The sequence below is a fragment of the Rattus rattus genome, chromosome 1, assembly GCF_011064425.1.
Source record: "Rattus rattus isolate New Zealand chromosome 1, Rrattus_CSIRO_v1, whole genome shotgun sequence".
Taxonomy (NCBI): domain Eukaryota; kingdom Metazoa; phylum Chordata; class Mammalia; order Rodentia; family Muridae; genus Rattus; species Rattus rattus.
This window is the reverse complement of record NC_046154.1, coordinates 195958606-195973826: the sequence shown is the minus strand read 5'-3', so window position 1 is coordinate 195973826 and position 15221 is coordinate 195958606. Positions and strand designations below refer to the sequence as shown.

At 44.1% G+C, this 15221-nt stretch overlaps 1 pseudogene; it reads right to left on the bottom strand.

Annotated features, from left to right (window-relative positions):
• Positions 1-13461: 13461 nt before the first annotated feature.
• On the bottom strand, positions 13462-14472 carry LOC116890025 (annotated as a pseudogene).
• Between the last annotated feature and the right edge of the window lie 749 nt (positions 14473-15221).

Genomic DNA, 15221 nt, shown 5'->3' with positions numbered 1-15221 from the left:
GGCCTAGCACAGCATACAGAACTGTGTTGTAAGGTCGCAGCATCAGGGTGGCTGAGACCCACTGCTCTCTGTCCAGTTTACAATGAACCTTTAACGATCTCGACACCCACGATGGAACCTACTACTGTTGTTTTGCTTAAACGGACCAGCTGTCAAACTGCCTTCTAAATATCTATAATTATACACCTAGAGTATTGGTGTTTGAAATCTCAGTGAGTGAAACTCCTTTTTGCAATGGGCAGCAGTTAACATAGAGACTTGTCAGAGCATGGGGACTACCTCCTTCCCCACCTCCGTCCCCTACCCCCAACCTGAATCACTGGCCCCACCCCACCCCACCACCACCACTCCCCCATTACCCCAGTCCCCCAATCTCCCCCCCCCACCCCACCCCCCACCACCACTCCCCATTACCCCAGCCTCCCAATCTCCCCCACCCCACCCCACCCCTGGCGCCTCATGCCCACGCGCATGCACACACACACACACACACACACACACACACACACACACACCTCCAAGGTTAGGGAACATTAGGGAAGAGGAGTGTTGTAACAGGAGTCTTCTGGACGTAACATGGCTGTCACACTCAGCACCCAGAGCAGCTGTGGCTACTACCTACTGACAACCTGCAGAAGAGCAAGCCCGTCAACATTCTTGTCTGCACGGGATCTGCGCTCCTGAGGCCCCGCCTCCAGCTGAGGAGCTGTTGGCAACAGATGGCTGCTGAAGGAAGGGTGTGGCACTGCCGGCTGCCCATGCTCCAGTGGATGGCCACACACCTATGCCGGTGAAGGCAGCGTTAAACGGGACTCGGTGAACTCTGAAAGGAGGAGGAGGAGCTGAGGGAGGAGGAGGACCTGAAAGGTGGGAGGAGGAAGTATTAGGGGACCCTGAGTAAGGTGCGAAGGAGTTGATCAAGGTACATTGTATATATGAGATTGTCAATGGATAAACACAAAACATTCTAAGTAAATAAATGCCCCAGAAGACTGTGACTTGGCCAGTGCGAAGCGGCTGTAGGTAGCATTTTGCATTCTCTCCACGGAGTTGGGCGTACTCGCTGTGCTCATAGTACGGGGATCACAGCCAGCCTGCTGAGCTTTAGTGAACGAATGATTTTTCCCATAGGAGTTTTAATTTGCATAACCTTGTCAAGGTCATATCTTTTTGTGTGTCTATTCATCATTAATATTCTTTGGTAGATGTCCTTCAAATCTTGGGCTCATTTTTTTTTCTTTTCTTGTCACATTTATGGTACTGGGATTCAACCTAGGACCATGTACAAGGTAAGCAAGTACTCTACGACTGAGCCACACCCCCAGCTCTGTGCTCATGTCTGGGGGCCGTTTGTTTGTTTTTGTTTGTTTGAGTTGCGGTGAGCTTTCTTTCCTTCTTCTGGATAGAAGTCTTTAACCATATATGTGAATAGCAAATACGTTCTTTTTGACCTTTTTATTATATTTATTTATTTATGGTATGGGACGCACACATGTCACAGGTCAGAGGACAATTTGCAAGAACGGGTTCTCCCCTTCCATCATGTGTATCCTGGGACTTGAACTTAGGTCCTTGGCCTTGGTGGCAAGTGCCGTTATCCATCTCACAAGCCCAGCAAAGTTCTTTCTTCTAATCTGTAGCATGTGTTTTCTTTCCTTTAATGGTACCTTTTTGAAGAACAAATGCTTTAAAATTTAATGCAGCCATATTTATCAATGGTTTCTTTTATGGGCTGTTCCTTTTGGGGTTATGGTTATTTTTCTTTCTGTTCTTCGCTTCTGCATCTTAATAGACCTTCATGTACCTTTTAAAGTGTATTACATTCTTATTTGTGCTCGCTAACAGACATCTCCCTGCAAAGCGTTTGTGTGTGTGGCCCCCTTCTTTTGTAAAACTCCATGTTATAATGTTGTCTTTTAAGTGAATCCGTCTGTTGAGGTCTGTAAATAGCCTGATGCACTGGAAGCCAAACACTAGTTATTGATCAGGGGTGTTCCATTCGCCAGGCATTGCTGTCAGCTCTCTCCTGGAATTAACTCATTTTAGATGAAGGCTCTCATATGACAGGTGCTGTGACTATCCGCACCCCAGGTAATGGAGCAAACACAGTTCAGTTACCCAGAAAGTGGCAGAGCTGGGATTTCAGCTCAGGCAGTCCAGCTCAGAGGATGCAGACCTAGCCACTGTGATGTGCTACCTCTGAGCGATGTCCCCTAGGAAGGGCTGCCAGATAAGATCAGCCACCATGGGGCACACGGTAGCTTCTCTAGTACAGAGTCATTCCAGCCACTGTCCAAATACAGGAGGTTCCGGTTTCTATTGCAACAACTTCCACCGGCCCCCTCCCTCTCCTCCTCAGCTGAGGAAGCTCACAGCACACTGTAAACTAGACACATCATACTTTCACTGTTACTTAAATTCTGAAACAAGTCAGGCCACTGTATCGCCACAGGCTGGAACCTCCATGAACTATGACCACAGTCCTGGGACTTTCCTTCCTGGGGCTCCCTGGATGTCTCTGTTTCCTTCCAGCACATCCCTGTTCTGTGTAAGATATCTCTGACCAATCTGTTACTTGCAGCAAACCATCCTTACTACAGGAAGCGTGGCTGAGATTCACTCTGTCCAAACACGGCCTTGCCCCCGCAAAACTTCAGGATCCTTCAGACCTCACTAAACCTTCCCCGTGAGTACTGGTGGCACTTGTTCAAGGCTGTCCCTGGGACAATTTACCTTATCTGACACACTAACCTGTGCTAATGAGAGAGCTGGAGGGAACTCAGTCCCTCCTCTCCAGCTCTGGTAGCAAGGGTATACTGTAACCAGGGTTTTCTGATGACAAGGGCACTTTTGTCTTCCTAACCCAGACCGGTTTCAACAGTGCCATTTCAGGTTAGCCAAGAGAGAGGAAGGAATTTTTCTGGGCAATGGGGGCCTTGTTGTGCCACTGTGATTCACTTCCCTTTAGCCGAGAGCAAAGAGGCACTGCTAGATCCCAACGGTGACAACAGGAATTCCACAGGGTGACTTCGGAACACTCAGCAGCTGAGAAAGTGACGCCAGACGCAGTGCCAGGAGCTAATGCGGCAAGGAGTTCTGGTTTGGGATACGCAGTCCGAGAGAAGAGTCGCAGACTGCCGTCAAAGCAAAGTCCCCTTCGCTCCAGGTTCTGGCTCGCTGCGCACGCAGGCAGACTGTGAGCCTGTCCAGTCTGAGACGGGACCCATTGGTGGCAGCAGCCTTGAGGTGGGAAGTTCATTTGTAAGACGATGAACACACGGACTCCCCCAACTTCCCACCCCCGTGTTAGCTGCTTTAGCTTTTCCCAAAGGCGGCAGCCCTTTCTAGCCTAGCATTTCTCTCTCACACAAATGATTGTCAAGTGGATCGTACTTCTGAGTACTCAACAGAGACGTTTCTCAGTTATTGTCTGGAAAGTGCTTGAGTCAGCAGATGCGTACTTGCCACCTGCTTTCTACTAAAAACCATGAGCTCGTCTAGAGGAAATTCTCCGGTAGCTGCAAATGGTTTCAAGCAACCAAAAACCAGCCTGAACCTTCAGAGTATTCAGAAATCAACACTGTTTGTCTTGCTGTTTCTCTTTGAACAGTTGCTTGCCAAGCAAGGCAGGGTGTTTGTATGGCTGTTTTAACGCCTTTATAGTTTCCGTCAAACACAATCAGCTGATCGGAATGTCCAGTTTCAGGAACCTCCGGATCAGACACCTTCAGGGCTGTGGTGGATTCAGAAGTCACCCTCAGCAAAAACATCACTAAGAGATATAAATGTGGGTGCGGAATCCCACCGGGTCTCAGTGACTAAGAACAAAGGTTGCTCTTGGAGAGCGCCAGAGTTTGGTTCCCAGCACCCATATCAACCAGCTCACAGCCAGTGTAGTTCCAGATCTGGAGGCCCAATGCCCACCTATACTCATAGTCACAAAGACACATGCATACACTCCGTTGAAAACAATAATAATAATCAACCTTTTAAAATAATAGAGGATTTTTTTAAACTCACAGAAGCAAATTACAATGAAATCATAGTAGCTAGCATTCGTTGACTATAGCTGTAGGCAAAGCGGTGTGCAAATAATTATCAAGGGGCTGTTTTATTTGGTATTCACATGCTCATCCAGTGCACTCTATTCTTGTCCTCCTCTATACCATATTCCCCTGATCCCCCTTTCTCCTTTTATAAACAGGATATCATTATATATCCCTGGCTACCCTGGAACTCACAGGTCACAGAGGTCAGCCTGCTTCTGCCTCCTGAGTATGGAGTAATTTTCTTACTAACGGAACACAATTTTTTAAAGGTCAAGAAACTTTTATACATCCTTCGCTAAAATGAAAGCCCATGCTTAGAATGAAGCCATAAGTCTTCAATATGCCAAAGCTGCTTATTACAAGTGTTAAAATAGTAACATCATATACTACTGTAAGGCTTTACCTTTGTTTAAGGGGGAAAGTCACAGAATTCAGACAACAACTTGGATTCCACATGATTCAAGTATTTTGTCTCACTCAGTTAAGGTTTCGGCCAGTGTGAAGATAAAAGTCCCCTAGACATGCTGTCCTTGGGTCCTTTATGACCACCATCCCTCCTCGGTTCACAGTGTGATGGCTGGCTGCCGTGGCATTTCCACAGTGCTTGTCCCTGTCCTTGAGGTTATTTTAAGGTAGCCTTCGGTAACCTGATCAGGACCCCAGATGCTCTTGACAAACGAACTTTTATTGATATCTACATTTGATCCTGCAAATCCATAGCTAACTGATAGAACCGAGTTGTGCTGCTCCTCACCGTGTCTTGGTTACTTTTCTGTTACTGGGGAAAGGCACCGTGACTGAGGCAATGTGTTAAAGAATGGGTTTAGTTGAGGGGGACGGTTTCAGAGAGTTAGAGCCCACAATGACAGAGCAAAGGCACAGCCACAACAACTGCTGAGAGCTCACACCTCAAGCTGCAAACTGGAGGCAGAGAGCGCTCAAAGCCTGGTCCCACTGAGACTCCTCTTCAAGACCAGATCTCCTAGTCCTTCCCAAACAGTATCAGCAAGTGGGGACCCAGCATTCAAACATATAAAGCTACGGGGGACCATTCACCTCCAAACATCATAGTCTCACTCAGTGAATGGCTGGCTTACAGAGCTGGAAGGATGCTACGCCGGCTTCAGTTGCAACAGTGATGAGCTGCCTAGCCGCCTCCTTCAGGAGGGACTTGTCCTGCTGAGCAATACCTATACATGTCATGTCTTAGCCACAGCGAACTCGAGTCAGGCCTCCATTCGTGTCGTGTGGTCCGTCTCCTGCGTGTACATTCCCACCAGTGTCACTGTGCCCGTGGTGCTTGATCAGACCAAGGGCAGGCAAGAAGACTGATTTCAGGTTCAAAAGCTTGGGGCAGCTGCAACTGGACCAGTGCTCTGGGCAGACTTGGCCCCAGAGATGGCTGAGGCACAAACACTCCCACTCTTCCTGTTTATGAGATGGGTGGCTCTTTCTTGTTTGATTTTGTTTCTTAAGAAACACCTTCCCCATATGTCCCAAGCCGAATGCTGGGAGTATAGATAACTATGGGGTAACGCGCTCAACTTTGTCATCCCTCCCCTTATTTTCGGCAAAGAAACTCAAAGTTAAGAAGGTAGCGTGAGGTCTCACAGGCAATTCTGGAGTGTCCTCTTGAGCCTAGCTTTCTAGAATCTAAATATCTGATATATAGATTTATAAATCTATATATAAATAGTATAATATGTACTACACGCAATATAGTATATATAAATTTATATACAACACACACAACTGATCACGTACCCTCTGTGGAGGTCAGAGGACAACTTTTTTGAAGTTAGTTCTCTCTTTCCGTCAATTGGAAACTGGAGATACGATTCAGATCACCAGGCAAGTGCCATCCCCACTGAGCTCCCATGCCAGTGGGGATGCCAAGGCCCTTAGACCTTTTTTTTTTTTTAAATTTGGGTAAGACATACGTGACCAAATAAGTAATTTGTCCACTTTGAAGTGCGCAACTGGGCGTGACATTAAGTGCATTCTTATGCTCTACAAAGACTGCCACCCTCCGTCTCAGTGCTTATTGAGGAACGTTCCATTTATGAAGCAATCGTGGCCATGCAAATCTCCAGCATGGGAAAGGGGATTCTTATCCGTCCTCCTAAGCTAACTACCTGGAGAGCAGCAGGAGGCTGGGGCAGCTCACAGCTTGGATGATACAGCTACAGGCAGGCAGGCATGTAATAAACAGATAAGTTTTGCTGCCCAAAGATATTTTAAACATGACTTCCTTCCCTTGGCTACCAAGATCTTCTGACACTTTATTTCCCCTTTTTAAGCATTAAGGATGTAACAGCCACTAAAGAATTTGGATAAAGTCAGTTACAAAAGAAAGGGGGTGCTAGAAAAAAAAGTTGTGGTTCTGAGGTCTGCTGCAAAGCAGGAAGGAAATGTATAGGCACGTTAGTGATGTACATGCCGGTCTGAAAGAAAAGCAAAAGGATGTAGTTTTCAAAACAAAAAAGGGGGCAGCAGCAACCTGGGCAGCATCAGCAGGGGAAGCATCAGCTAGGGCAGGACTTGGGTAATATGTATCTTTAGATGATGGCGGCGGGGTGGGGGTGTGCTGCTGTTAAAATTGTTGAAACTTGCTGGGCTTGGCAGCACACTCCTTTGATTTCTGCATTTGGGAGGCAGAGGCAAGCAGATCTCTGTTAGTTCAAGGCCAGCCTGGTCTACAAAGTGAGTCTGGGTCAGTCAGATCACAGAGAAATCCTGTCTTAAGAAAATTTCTAAAACTTTTATCAGAACCCTACTGAGTAACTGGTTTCTTAACTATATTCTCTCCAACCAGAAGAGCCCAGTGCCCCAGCAGGTGGGCGGGATGCTTTTTGAATCTGATACGGTGTCTCCCGGAATCACCTTTTGGTAGGTTTTTTTCCTATTTAAACCATCGTATTATTCATCATCAGTCGCCAAATTGTTCATTTCTCCAGCACCCCTGCCAGATGGAAAGGGCAGGAACCTCTCCAGCTTCTGCCTCATCAATCTGAAACGGGGTTTGTGAAAGGACCAGCGGCCGTTTCACGTAATGGTGGTCAATAACTAGTGACATCTTCTCTGGAGTTCAGGGATTGTTTCCTGTTGAGTATTTTCTCCACATAAGATAACATCCACATGGGATGTGTGTATTTTGGGGGGTGGGGAACCTTACTCTCTTACTCTTGGCTTCATTGATATACAACACACTGTGTCAAAGTTACCAGCTATTTTTTTTTTTAATAAACCGCCCTTCTTTTCTACTCTAAGATTTGTTTTTATTTATATGAGTACACAGTCACTGTCTTCAGACACCAGAAGAGGGCATCAGATCCCATTACAGATGGTTGTGATCCACCATGTAGTTGCTGGGAATTGAACTCAGGACCTCTGGAAGAGCAGTCAGTGCTCTTAACCACTGAGCCATCTCTCCAGGCCCCAGCTACCAGCTTTTTTTTTTTTTTTTTTTTTTTTTTTTTTTTGGAGCTGGGAACCGAACCCAGGGCCTTGGGCTTGCTAGGCAAGCTCTCTACCACTGAGCTAAATCCCCAACCCCAGCTACCAGCTTTTTAATCACCAAATGCTCATGAAGGGATTGACCTGAAGCGCTGCCATTTGTATAAAATCTGGAAAGATGCCTTTCTCTCTCTCTCTCTCTCCTTTCTCTCTCTCTCTCTCTCTCTCTCTCTCTCTCTCTCTCTCTCTCTCTCTCTCTCTCTCTCACACACACACACACCTGTTCAACAGAGGGAACAGCAAGATTAAAAAGTATTTAACAGACACAACAGTTATGTGAAATATTTCTACTTGTTCGGATCATGAGCTAACTTAAGTCAAAGTCATCTTTGGTGCAGTCAGGAAATTATAAATATGGACTAGAAAATAGGCTGCGTTCAAAACTCATTTTTAATTTTGTTAAATGCATGTGTTTGTTTGCTGTGAGATGCTGCTGCTGTCCTCATGTGTTACACAAGCTGTCCTTAAACTCCCAATCCTCCGGCCTCAGTTTCCCAAGGCACGTGCCACTATGTCCAGCTTGTGTTCGCATTCCTTGGTTATTCTTGTCTGTGAGAGATGATACTGAACGACTTACAAGTGAAATAAAATAATGCCATGACCGTCCTTTACTCTGAGATTAACAAAACGAAATTAAACATCAAAATGGACGGAGGACACCAAACTGGTTCATTGGTCTTTTCTATTTATGTATGTTTGCACATTTCTATAATAAATTTTTTTAGAATTTTGACTAGAGGACTCTGCAAAGATGATTCAGTGGATCCAGCACATGCCTGAGTCCAATTTCAGATCTCCCGCACCAAAGTAAAAAGTTTACTCTAACTCCAGAGCTTTGTGTAGTGTGGAGTCAGGAGGATTACTGTCCCCTGGTCTAGCCGATCGCTGAGCTACAGGATTAGTGAGAAAATCTTGTCTCAAAAAGAAATAAAGATGGAGAGCAACACAGGAGGACACCTAATGTTGACCTCTGAACTCCATGGACATACACACATACATGTACATGTACATGTATATATACATATACATGTATGTATATATATATAAATACATACATGCACAACATACACACAATACACATAACATATATACATATATATACCACATACACATAAACATATATATATTCATGCACCACATACACACAAATACACATAAACATATATACATATATGCACCACATACACGTAAATACACATAAACATATATATATATATATACATGCACCACATACACACAAAAACAATAAAATACAGAAAATCATATATACATACATGTACCACATACACACAAATACGACTAAAGAATGGATAAAAAGGTGACAAACATGAAAATATATAGACTAAGCCATCCATGGAAAAGGGAACGAGGGCCCAGATTCGAGTGAGCTCGGAGGTAGAATCAGTAGGCGTTGACAGATTTGATACATGGACCAAGTAGAAGGAAGCATCATATTCTGCTTAGGGAGTTGATGCCCTGTCCTTGTGGACTCTAGGAGGAAGGCAGGTTTGGAGAGGTCAACCAGGGTAAGCGTTCCAGGAGACAACTGGCACTGCATCTGGAGCAAGTCATCGTGTTTAGATGGCACAGAAACTCAGGGTAGAATTACAGAATTGCCCAGGAAGAAAAAAAGTCGTCAAGAAAAGGGGCCAGGAATACGCTTTGAGGAAGGTATAACCCAAAGTGAGACTGAGGTAGAACAGCTGGCAAAAGACAGATGACACGAGAATGCACTGTGGAAAACCAAGAGATCAATAATACAAATGCTGAATGGTCATGACAGAGAGAACACTTAAAACCTTGCTTTCAGTGTGTGTGAGGATTAAAATCAGCCTCCTTTCTGAGCTTCCTTGAAGTCACACTGAGCCGGGTAGGGTAGCATACATGCCTTTAACCCAGCACTGGGGAAGAAAGACTGATCTCTATGCGGTCAAGGCCAGCCTAATGAGGAGCTTGAGGCCATCCAAAGCGACATAGTAAGACCCCATCTCAACAACAAACAAAGTCATACTAGTGCACACATGCCCTAAGTATCAAGGAACTGTTTCCAATGACTGCATAATTTCGGGTAACAGACTCCTGACAAAAAGAATCCACAGAAGCCGTTGACGGTGTTGTGCTACTGTCATCTGCTATTGATGGTGGCATACAACCGTCATCTCAGCAGCTAGGCATGAGTTCTCTGGTTCCAGACCAGCTGAGTTTACATCCCCAGCATCCACAATAAAAGAAAGTCTGGGTGTAGTAGTGATGCCTGAAATCCAGCACTTTGGAAGCACAGACCAAAGGAGCCCTGGAGCTTGGTAGCCCGTCAGTCTGGGCAAACCGGTGAGCTTCGGGTTCCAAAAGACATCCTGTCTGCAAAAGAAGATGGGGAAAGGTGTTGAGGAAGACATCCAGGGTTGACCTATGACCTCCACACACAAAATACACACATATACACACACATATACACATTACATACACACACACAAAGAAACAAATGCAGAACAGAAGCAATCCTCAATTGAGGACTGTCAAAAACAAAGACAGTGACTATCTAAGGACTTGTTGAACTCCTACGGTTTCGCACAAAGTGCACACAGCGGGCAGCAGGAAGCCACATTTACTGAGCTCTTCCTCAGGACGGTAGCTAACAGCTGTGGTGTGCCCCTTCTGTGGTGGGCACTGTCTTCTTTGCATTATTTGATCACACACTACCCTGTCACACAGCTTCTGCGGTCCTTACTCATCAAAGAACTACAAGAAAACAACTCAAGGCGAGAGGGGTTCATATGCCAACATGTGCAATGACTGCAAAACCAGCCCACCCAGCTGCTTCTCTATGCTACCTTCTTCCTTTCTTCTTTATTTACTCATTTACTGTTGCAGTGCTGGAGCAACCCCAGGGCCTCCCAACCGGGAACTCTGACCCCCTACTTTAAATGCTTCTTTAAAGTCCTATATTTTAAAGCTTAATAATTAGAAAGAAACAAAAACAGTTAAATAATGCCCCCAGGTCACAGGCCCACCGGGACTGCTTTAGAGCCTATTACCAGGATTGGCAAGTCTTCTGAAATGACATTAACTTCTTACTTATGGCCCCGGCAATATAATGCCTACAAACAAGCGTGAGATGTAGTCTCATTCCTCAGGGGTCACAGGAGAGAGGGGATACAGAAGTAACTTGGGGCAGTCAATGAATAGAATCGAGTGAGTAGAGGAGACCGCTGTGCCTTGGAGAAAGAGCACGCGTTGGAAAAACAGATGAGCATCAAAGAGACATGAAAAATTTTTTCTCTGGCTGAAATGTGATATTCGTAAAGGGGCCGGGGATTGCCTGATGCCAGAAGGCAGCAGGTAAACCAGGATACAGACTTTAATTCCACCACGTAATCTATACGGCTTTGGATGATTAAGTTTTGGTTCCTCGTCTGTAGGATGGGCCATTAAAACCCATCTACAGGACTTGGAGAAAATTCAGACTGGTAAGTAATTACCATCCTGATGATAGAAGTTCCAGGACGCATCTGATTCTTAAGCATCTTTTGCATAATAACCCAGTCAAGGACAGCCTAGGTTCTGCAAGGAAGGCCTTACTTATGGCTTTTGAATTTCTCCTAATTTAATCTTCTTTTCCCCCCATTGTGTTCTGAGGATGAAACATGGGGCCTCACACACATGGGAGGCAAACAGTTTTCCTTGGAGCGACATGCCCAGCTCTTTAAATTGCTTATGAAATTTTCATGACCAAGTGTATTTTATGAAGTTGGCTTCTGCGGTGGTTTTCCGACGGCTCTCAGAATGTCATTTTCATTTTTATGGTTTTTTTTTTTTTTCCCTCAGCTAAGGCTTGAGCGGAGGAAATTTTAGGTGTAATCTGTACTTTATATCATAGACATTAGCGATGACAAAATGACGCAACCGTTAGATTTATTTAATGTGGCGTAGGCAGGTTTGTTGGTCAAACCCACAACTGCTGGAGCAGAGTGCAGGCACAATTTGAAATATATCTGGAGACAAGTAAGCAGTTATTATAGTTATTACACAAAGTAGAATGTGCCAGGCTTCATTTTCCTTTCACATAAGTACATGGTTTCCCCCAAACAGAAATCGTAGAGGCACACAAAGTACCCTAGGAGAGTAAGTTCTGAACTGTTTTCCCACAGTAGCAGAGCCTCTGATGCCCTTACCTGGCCTCCTGTGTAATTACCTGACGACAGAATTTATAAAATAACTATGTAGTCTTTGAAATGCAATCTTTGACCAAAAACACAACAAGGTATATATGTTACACATGCGCGCACACACACACACACACACACACACACACACACACACCCCACAGACAGACAGACAGACACATGCACGCATGGGAACAGCCAACATCGCATTATTGAAAGGCTCCGTTTTCAGTATTTTCATTTGTGAATGAAATAACATAATAATACCTGACTGATGTCAAGAAATGTTAATGCTCCTGACGAACAAGCTTGGTGGGAAGCTAAACAATTCGAGCCTTTTCTGGGCTGATGATCACAGCTGTCACGAAAGTAATACACTTACGGTTCTCGCTTTCTTTCCCCATTTCAGTCAGCGCCTTGCTGTACAGCTCCGGCTAGTCTGGGACTCACTGCCCTTCTGCCTCAGCCTGGAGCCCTCGGGATGACCACTTTTAGCTGAGATTTCTTAGTTTGAAATCTACTAATCTGAGCCAGGTGTGAATACATGTCCTCCGTTATCCAAACCTGTGGGAGGCTAAAGTTAGTAGGAGTGTCGTGAGATCAAAGCCAGGCTGAGCTGCATAGCAAGACCCCTGCCTCAAAACAAAACAAAACAACAACAATAACAACCCCACCCTAATATTTTTATGTGCTTTTGAAATGAAGCTAACGTAAGTGTAGATGTTAAAGTCAAACTTTAAGGAAGCAAAAAGCATAAAGGATTAGAAATATTGTGTCAGGTCAAACACAGCAATGTCTATAGGTGAGCACCCTGCTGATCTTGTTTTTCCTAAATGAGGAAAATCTAGCTTTAAGTTTCCGCTTGTCCTGAGGGCTGAGGCCTTGCTACTTGCTACCCCTTATCTAACAGTTCTAAAAGGCAGATGATAATATCCCCTCTGGGACAGGTAGAAGACAAAAATTACAGAATTTTTGGTTACAGAATTTACCCAGGACCCCTCAGCTCACAAATGAAGCTGAGCGAACTTTATTTAGAGTCTCCCACTGTTCCACACTACTTTAGAAACAGAACGTTCCAGCAAATGTATCTTGAAAGCCTGTTACGTGATTAGCGTCATGCCAGACGCCAACAGTAACAAAATAAAAAACACGCGCTGGGCAGTGGTGGCACACACTCTCAATCTCAGGACTCGGGAGGCAGGGGCAAGTGGATTCCTGTGAACAGGAGGCCAGCCTGGTCTACAGAGCAAGTTCCAGGACAGCCAGGGCTACACAGAGAAAAACTCTGTCCCAAAAGACCTAATTAATTAATTAAAACTAAAATCTTTAAAATATCAACGCAGTAACATTACATTGTTTGTTTGTTTGTTTTTTTTAACTGTACGCATGTAAGTTTAATTAGCAGACAGATGTTAAGCAGATGAGGATAGGTCCACAAACTTAGGAGAGGCAGGTCACGTTTATGCCACGTGATGTTTAGACATTCAACAGACTACTTTTTATACTGAATATAAACCCTTTTGCCCCCAAAAATCAATGTATTAACCCTGGTTTCTAGAACTATCCAAACTTTGTTTTAAACACAATTTTAATTTTTTTATATTTAAATATTTTCTTTAGCAAACATATCCAAAATACTAAGCTTTGCTTTATAATTTTGTGTCAGAATATCCCAAATTGTTCAACATTCTTCCCTCTAAGTCACAACAACAGCTTAGATCTTTTTTCCCTTTAAAACATTTCTCTTTTCATTGCCATTCTCAAAGAAAGTCTGTCAAGGGGCCAACTGTACAGTTCAGGAACAGAGCACATTTTTTGAGGCCCTGGGTATGATCCCATTACCCCAAGAAGAGAGGGGGACAAAAGCCTGAAAAAAAAAATAACAGCATCAAACCCCTGTAAATTCTTCTTCACGTCTATCATAATGCAGCAATTTGACATCTGTCCCACAGTAGTGGATCAACTCAGTGAGGTCAGTTCCTCGTCCTCATCCTCGCTGATCAATGGCCGCTGGCCACATCTCCACTTCTTTTTTTTTTTTTTTTTTTTTTTTCTATTTTTCGAGCTGGGGACCAACCCAGGGCCTTGCGCCTTGCTAGGCAAGCGCTCTACCACTGAGCCAAATCCCCAACCCCACATCTCCACTTCTTAATTAAATCCTCTAACTCACTCATGTCATTCTTTATCTATACATTTTGACTAACTTTAACCTCTGGAGAAGGTCTTCCTTCTAAACTGGCCTAGTCAATTTTGCTTTTTCTTCCTTTAAACTTTGTTTAGTAGTCTTATATGCACAATCTTTTTGGAGGGCACTAGATGGCCCAGTATCAAGTGACTTAGATTCACTCGTATTCTTATTCTCTGAGCTCTCTTTTTTCAGGTTCATTGTCTTTGTTTTCCAGGCTTTCTTGGGCTTTTGAACAACTTTCTTCTTTTGAAGATTTCTCCTGGCTTTGAAGGGGTCTGATCATTTTCTTCATTCTCCACATTAATATGCTTCACCACACTACAAAAAAAAAAAAAAAAAAGATATGAAGATCTTGCTTTCTTTAATCTTTCTTTAAGTGTTCCACTCATAGGTTGTTTTCCTGAACTATTCGAATGGGGTGATGGTGGATTCTCACCGGTCTGAGGAGAGTCAGGTGAAGTGGATGCTGAATCTGATGGGTTTTCCATCTTGGAAGGGATCTCCTGATTTCCTTCTTCCTCAGCCATGCTCACAGCAGAGATATGGTGTACACACAACCAGCCTAGAGCGCCCACAGTACACTCGTAACATTGTTAAACCAGCCGTAGGCTTCTTTTAAGTGCCTGGGCTACTACATACTTTTCATATCCATGATCCTGGTTCAGCAGTGGTTTAAAAAAAAGAACATTACTCTATGACAGATAAAAATTATATGGAAGGTACATTCTAGGTCCATGAGTAAATGTTTTTGTTTTTGTTTTTTTTAGATTAAACTTTTGTGTGTGAATTGTGTATGACTTTTCCCTGAATGTATGTATGTATGTATGTATGTGTACTACACACATGCCTATTGTTTGTAGAAGTCAGAGAGGGGCTTTGAACCTGGAACGGGAGTTGTGAGCCACCATGTGGGTGCTGGGAATTGACCCTTGCTCCCCTACAACAGCAACAAGCTTTCTTAAGGCTTAAGATAGCTTAAGCCATCGCTACATCCCCCACCATAAGTAAAGTTTCATTGAACTACAGTTATATCCATTCTTTGTAATTTTTTACATTAACTTGTGTGTGTGTGTGTGTGTGTGTGTGTGTGTGTGTGTGTACTTGTGCTGTGAGTATGGAGGTCAAAGGGTCTTAGGTTATCAGGTTCGGTAGCAAGCCCTTTGAAGCACTGAGTCATCCTGCGTGCTCCTCTGTGTTGTGTATTGACTGCCTTCACATTACTGATGGAAAGCTGAATAGCTGTTCACTTTAGAAGCTACAACACAGACCCTCTGTTCCAAAGACTTAAATATTTTCTACTTGGCC